The following is a 6298-nucleotide window of genomic DNA, read 5'->3' as shown; positions in this document are numbered from 1 at the left end:
CCAGGTGCCCCTGCTTGCTTTCTTTTAAAATAATATATGTGCGGGGCGCCTGGGTGGCTCAGTTGGTTAAGCGACTGCCTTCAGCTCAGGTCATGATCCTGGAGTCCCAGGATCGAGTCCCGCATCGGACTCCCTGCTCAGCGGGGAGTCTGCTTCTCCCTCTGATCCTCCCCCTCTCATGCTCTCTGTCTCCCATTCTCTCTCTCAGATAAATAAATAAAAAATCTTAAAAATAAAATAAAATAAAATAAAATAATATATGTGTATATCAAAGGATTTTAACCATGTATATCATTTGTTTATCACAGCATATTTGGGAAATACAGAAAAATCCAGGGAAGAAAATAAATCATCCACAGCCAGAAATGGTTATATGTTTGGGGAATATTTCCTCCAGGAAACAACATGGTGGGGCCTGAATGAGGTGGTGGAAGAGTGAGCAGACATGGTGGGGCTCAGCCATCGCTGTAGTGATGCTTGATGGCAGCCTGGGTCCAAGTGAGGGGAGAGGAGGAGGACGCATGGGCAGGTCACGCAGGTGCTCATCTGTCTTGCTTGTAAGCACATGTGAGTTAGGGTTAAATGCTCTTGACTTTTAATTCTCAAGAGTAGGTCAACTGTCATCATCTCATTAATGTGACCCTTTGTCATGCCACCTAATCCGTGTCCATCAACCCCTGCTCTAAGGTCCAGCCCAAGTCAAGAGCATGTATCAAAGAGATAGTTCTGTTTTCCAAAAGTCTTGAAACGTAACGTGAGTCCTCAGTGAAGGTGTCTGAAGGGAGGTTGCATCATCACATAACACATAACAGAACTGCCTAGAAACCTCTTTACCTGGTCGTCTCTGAAAAGCCCCACCTGGCCCAGGAGTGGCTTCTCCAAAGCTCTCCCAGCAAACGGTCTCGACACATCTGCAGGATTTGCTGGCTTTCTCTTCAGTGCTCTCGATGCTCAAGCTTACTTCCTCCTCTCCCTGTTGTTTCCGGAAGTTTTCCTTTTCGGAGAGCTCAGTTTCATTCATTCTTTCTTTCTTTCTTTGAATTTATGTGAATAAATGAAGTGTCCCTAAGTACTTGTCTTCCCTTTACCTAAAACCCTCTTTAAGAGATGAAGGCTGGGAAGCTGAGCAGTTCAAAGAATCTTCCTTACAAAGCTGAGGAGGGTAGAAGGTAGTAAATAACTAGGTTTCCATAATCTTGTACCTGCCACATCAAGAGGTGGAGGTGATCCATTTTATTAAGAGGCCAGAGCTCCTTAATCCAGATTATCTACAGATTAACTGCAGCCAAAGATGATCTCTGGAAAGTAGAAAGCTGATTACTGTTGCAAATAAGCTCTGGGAGACGGCTGAAGAAAACTCTGACTCCTAAGTAGTTGGCTCCTTTGTGATGTTTCACTTAGAAGCACAGGTTTGGACACCGGGATTTATGAGGTGGGAAGGCTTACACCAGCTCTGGGGACCCTGAATGTTGAACAAGGCCAATTTGCTTCATATGGTTGTAGTTTTATGTAAAACTTTTCAGGAACTCCTGGGTGCTATTTGACAGCTGAAATGATGACTTCTCAGCCTTATATTCTCTCAGTGGCTATTCATATCACACCCAAAGTCTGACCATATCAGGTGCACAGTCCAGGTCCCTGGGTTAGCTTTATGACACTTAAAGATGGCTGGGTGTGGTCTCACTTTTGAAAATGTCTGAGTCTTTCTTGTAGTTTCCAGGTATCAGTAGCAAAATCTTTATCTCCTACCATTCCTCGGGTCTGTAGATCTGCTCTCATTTATTCCTCTCCCTGTCCCTCTGTCTGTCCCGCAGTTGTACATACTCCTGCTGTATGCATTGGTGTCTTCTCTACTGTGGAGTTCAGCCCAGCCTTGTCTTTGTAGTTTCCTTGGGAATCTTTTGAGCACAAATAGAACCCTTCCCTTCTGCCATAAGAGAGGAACTGTAAGGCTGGCAATGGAATTCTAAAAAAAAAAAAAAAAGGCTTTCAGCAGCTTATGGTAAAGTATTTAAGGAACAAGAACCAACTGATGGGGGTGTGTATGCAGCCATGACATGAGAGAGAGAGAGAGCAGGGTGTGCATTGCTCAAGAACTTGACAATACAAGGAGCTCTGACTGTCACAAAGCACAGAATCGCTCAGGAGTGAGGGGTGGAAGACAAGGGTAGGAATGTGAATGCGCGCCCTTGCTGGAGTGTAATAGATCTTCAAAAGCCCCTGTGCTATCTCAGCTGAGCCTCCAACCAGAGAATAAAAGAGGAGGTGCCAAATACGTTAGATCCCACTTGCTAAGGAGATGGCAGAAGCTCTGTGACACAGACCAAGCATTCAGACATTTTCTTTGGAGGCAGTTTGGAGTGCTGTCATATTTCCCTTCTCCCTCCCTCACTCATCCCAAGTGTTGCTGTTGAAGAGGGAAGAGTTTTATCCCTTAAGACCAGTGAAAGGAGCTTCAAGGGACCACTCAGATAGTTTGACACACCCCATCCCCAGGCTCGAATGTGAGGCTAGGTCAGCCCAGATTTGGCAGAGCAATGGGCGAGTGCACCTCCTTGAGAGTGAACAAGATGGCAGCACAGAATGATGGTTTCCATGGATCAGATGTGGGCCTGACAGGAGAGACCTGCCCTGTCCACAAGAATAGTCTGGAGGAGTAAAAGGACCCCACAGAGGCAGAGACTTCGGAAGCCCAGAGGCCAAGGGGGTGATAGATGGCCACAAAAGAGGCATTGCTTGTTCAAGGGCACTGTGGCCAAAGGCTCCAACTGGGTTCTCCTAGAACCAGCTGACACACCCCACTGGAATCAAGCCCACCTCAGGGCACGGACACCAATTTACATCCGTAGCTTGTTTCCCTACCCCTACCCCTGGGCCTAGTCACAGAGCAATTAGAGCAGAAACTGTGCGGGAGAGAAGGGAGGACAAGAGGGAAGAGGCCCAACATTTGCTCCTCCCCCTCCTCATGGCAGAATTCCAGGGTAGAGCGGACCTGGATGGGGCGACAGCGAGAGGCTTTAACTCTGGACGAGTTTGGAGTTTTGTGACTCTCCTAGAACAGCCTGAACTCTATAATTTTCCACTGGACTGGACTCAATAATGTCTGAAGGTAACCAGAGAACTTCTATTATCTAAGCATGATTGGAAATCAGAAACATCCCTACAATTTTATTTCAGGGTCAGGAGAGGGCAGGTGAGGGAGTTTAATCGGCAGAGAAAAATAAAATGAAATTGGTTTCTAGATCAATTAACAAGCTGGTTCCATGACCTGAACACACATTGAGATCATGTGGCTTTTGGGTTCCAAGGAAAAGGTCAAATGCCAATGACTGGTGATGGTAAGTTGCATTCTCTCTGAGACAAGTGTCTGTAAATTACTTAGCATTGTGTCTGGGATGGCACAACCCTCGATAAACAATAGTAATATTATGCTAGTTCTCTTTAATTATTATTACAGGGCATGTGATTTAAGACAGATCCACTAGACTCTCAACCAGCAGGTTACAAAGCAGGGACAGTTCCAGGCATCTGAAGAGGGAGCTCTGTGGCCGTTCCTCCCCAGGCTAAGTAAGAGGTGGTGGGGACTCTCCCAGCTGTGGCTTCCCTGGGAAAATGATCCAAGGGATAAGTTGGAGCCTGGTGGAAGGATTGGGCTGTCTTGAGGTGGAATCTTAGCTCCAGAGTCAATGGTGGCACAAATTATTAACCTCTCTGAAATTCAGTTTTCTCAGGTTTAAAAATCCCAAAATAATGTGTACCTACTGGAGGGGGACTGATACCTACTTAACCAGGTTGTTGTGGTCCATAGTGGGTATTCCATTTGTTGCTTCTGTCTCCCACTTCCCCTAAGCTAGCCGTGTTTCTCTTTTAATTCTTGATACCAGGCATTCTTCAACTTTCCTGCTCTACGCCCTGTTTCCTCTACTTATTTGGGAAAGTCATCTAAGAAACTAATCTCTAATGGTAGAAAGGAGTGGTAATTGCTAAGACTGGAGATTGCCTTTTAACAGGAATGTGAAAGATGAAAAGTAGAGAAGAAATCTCCGAGCCTAAGCTTTCCTACCTGTAACAACCTGATGGGACACGGTGAGGGTCGGAAGGACCACATTAAGTACATCCACTAGGCTGGTGCTCAAATGATGGCAAAACCACCTTTTTTCCAATGTGGGCACCCAACTCTTCTAGCTGATGGTGGTGACCTGCTCCGTTCACCTCTGTGCCTGGCGCTGACCTCAGAGCTTTGTCAGGATCACATCGCATCTCTGTCACATCTGGAAGGGGAGGTATCGTTAGCTGAGAGTGGTGCCTACTCAAACCCCAAACCAGACAGACTTCAAAGCAGTGTCCATCCCAGAGACACCCCCGTGAGAAGGTACTGAAGCGATTCAAGACATACGTGTGTGTGTTGGGGGGGAAACAAGATGAAAGCTTTGCAAAGAGGAGCAGAAGAGGGGAAAAAAGATGAAAAGTCCTAGTGCCAAACTTGAAATGCTTGAGATTGTCCTTGAACTCTTTATCTTCCTTCCTTGTGAGCTAATACCCATTTCTGTTGGATCAGCACACAATCTACTTTCCACAAATCTGCCAGGTACTTGACCGCTGACAAGGGGTCAAAGCGTAATGCGTGTGCATGTCCTTTCATCTAGAGCTGGCATTTGGCGGTGTTTGAGGGGGACTTAACTTTAATTAATTGACTCCTCAGGAAGAGAGCTGACAGTTTTCCCTTCATGGATTTTAGAAAGTTGAAATTTTTTCCTCAAAGACTTTTACAGTGCTCTAAATCCCTGGACCAGCGGAGGAGGCTATCATAAAAGAGACATCTCTTCTGGAGGGTCTCCTGCTTCACACAGCACTCAGTGTTCTTCATCCTTGCAGGAAAATGTAGGTCCTAAAGGATAATCACAAGGGTCTTCGGCATTGAGATAAGGGGGAAATACAAAATTTATAACTGAGGTGTGGTCTCTGAACATTCCTCCTCCTTGTCATCAGGAAACTTTCTGGTGGCTTCTCGTCTCATCCTGTTGAACTTCAGTGCACGATGCAGTCCTGCTGAAGAAATCTCAGCGCCTCCTGACCCCAGCCTCTCTCCACAGGTTCTGAGTGCACTGCCATCAGTCATCCCTACTCTGGGAAGCAAATGCGGCCTCAGGCTGGCAGTAGGGGTTGCCTCGGGAGGCTGAGCTGTGCTTGTCCCAGTGTGCAGGCATGTGTGAACACGTCAGGAGGGTCTGTGGATGGGCCTGCCAGGCTCTGTTTCCCAGTCTGATCAAGGCACCCACTAGGCAAGAAGATACCCTGAAGCAAAGTGAATTCTGGGAAGCACAATTCGACATTGCCCCAGGGGATGCTGGCCCGTGTCCAAGGGAGAAGGGCTGACGGGAGATGGGACAAAAGCTAATGAGCTCTTGGGGACAGGATACCAGCAGCACAGGCATCCAGAGCTGGTGTTGATGGAGCATGGCTCCCTCAGGGGGCACAGCACCTGCACTGATGTGGCCTTGTCATAAGCTAGTGACCTGGCCAGGAAGGAGCCAGGGCGGCACTCTGGTGTTATGGGCATTGTCAATGGTGACTGAGGGTGGGTTGCAGTTGGAAGTAATGCTTTGGATCAGCCATAACAAGAGAGAGTTCCACGGTGAGCAGCAGGAAATAGATGTGACCGTTGAGAGAAGTGAAAACTGAATACGGAAAAGAAGGGCTTCACCGAACACATGCAGGACCCCTCTGAGAATTCCCACAGGTATCATGCTACATTTTGAGGGGAGAGATACCAGAGTTCCCAGAGACCTAGTGGAGCTGAGTCAGAGAACTGTGTAATGATATTATTTCAGGACTCTTGCTATTCCCGGTTGATGTGTTACAGGGAGTCAAATCTATGTGTGTTAGGACAGTGGGTCTCTATTTTGATTGTTGACGGTGGGCTATGGGGACGAGACAGAATGCTGACTGGGAATCACGTGGGTCAGGAAGTGGGAGGATGGAGAGATCTAAGGCGGCTGTTGACTTCCCTCGGCTCTGAGGAGGCTATGCCATCCGCACCGAGTCCGTGGATCCTGGCCCATCCCCACACCTGTAGTGAAGCAGCCCTGGGGACTCATTCTCTAAGGACTGTGCCCTAATTAAGCCATAGTAGGAAATGCCGTTGGGTGGGGGATGCAATTCTGGGCAGAACATGTTTTGGATGATTGGATACCTCTGACCCGGCTACTTTGCCATCAGGAGTAACCTTGGGATGGTGACCAAGTCTGTGCGTAGGGTAAGGAGCTGGGTCTCTATAGAGCTATAGGTCTGAGAGCAG

At 47.5% G+C, this 6298-nt stretch overlaps 1 long non-coding RNA gene across 1 annotated transcript in view; it reads right to left on the bottom strand.

The window, feature by feature from the left end:
* Window positions 1-299: 299 nt before the first annotated feature.
* Window positions 300-6298, bottom strand: part of LOC118552121 (uncharacterized) — a 60514-nt gene continuing 54515 nt past the window's right edge. The window contains exons 3-4 of the long non-coding RNA XR_013445847.1: window positions 4064-4271; window positions 300-1966 (exon numbers count right to left, since the gene is read on the bottom strand). This is a non-coding gene — a long non-coding RNA (uncharacterized LOC118552121). The remainder of the gene's footprint in view (window positions 1967-4063; window positions 4272-6298) is intronic.

This window comes from Halichoerus grypus, chromosome 2 (genome assembly GCF_964656455.1).
Source record: "Halichoerus grypus chromosome 2, mHalGry1.hap1.1, whole genome shotgun sequence".
Taxonomy (NCBI): Eukaryota; Metazoa; Chordata; class Mammalia; order Carnivora; family Phocidae; genus Halichoerus; species Halichoerus grypus.
This window is presented reverse-complemented; position numbering and strand designations above follow the sequence as displayed.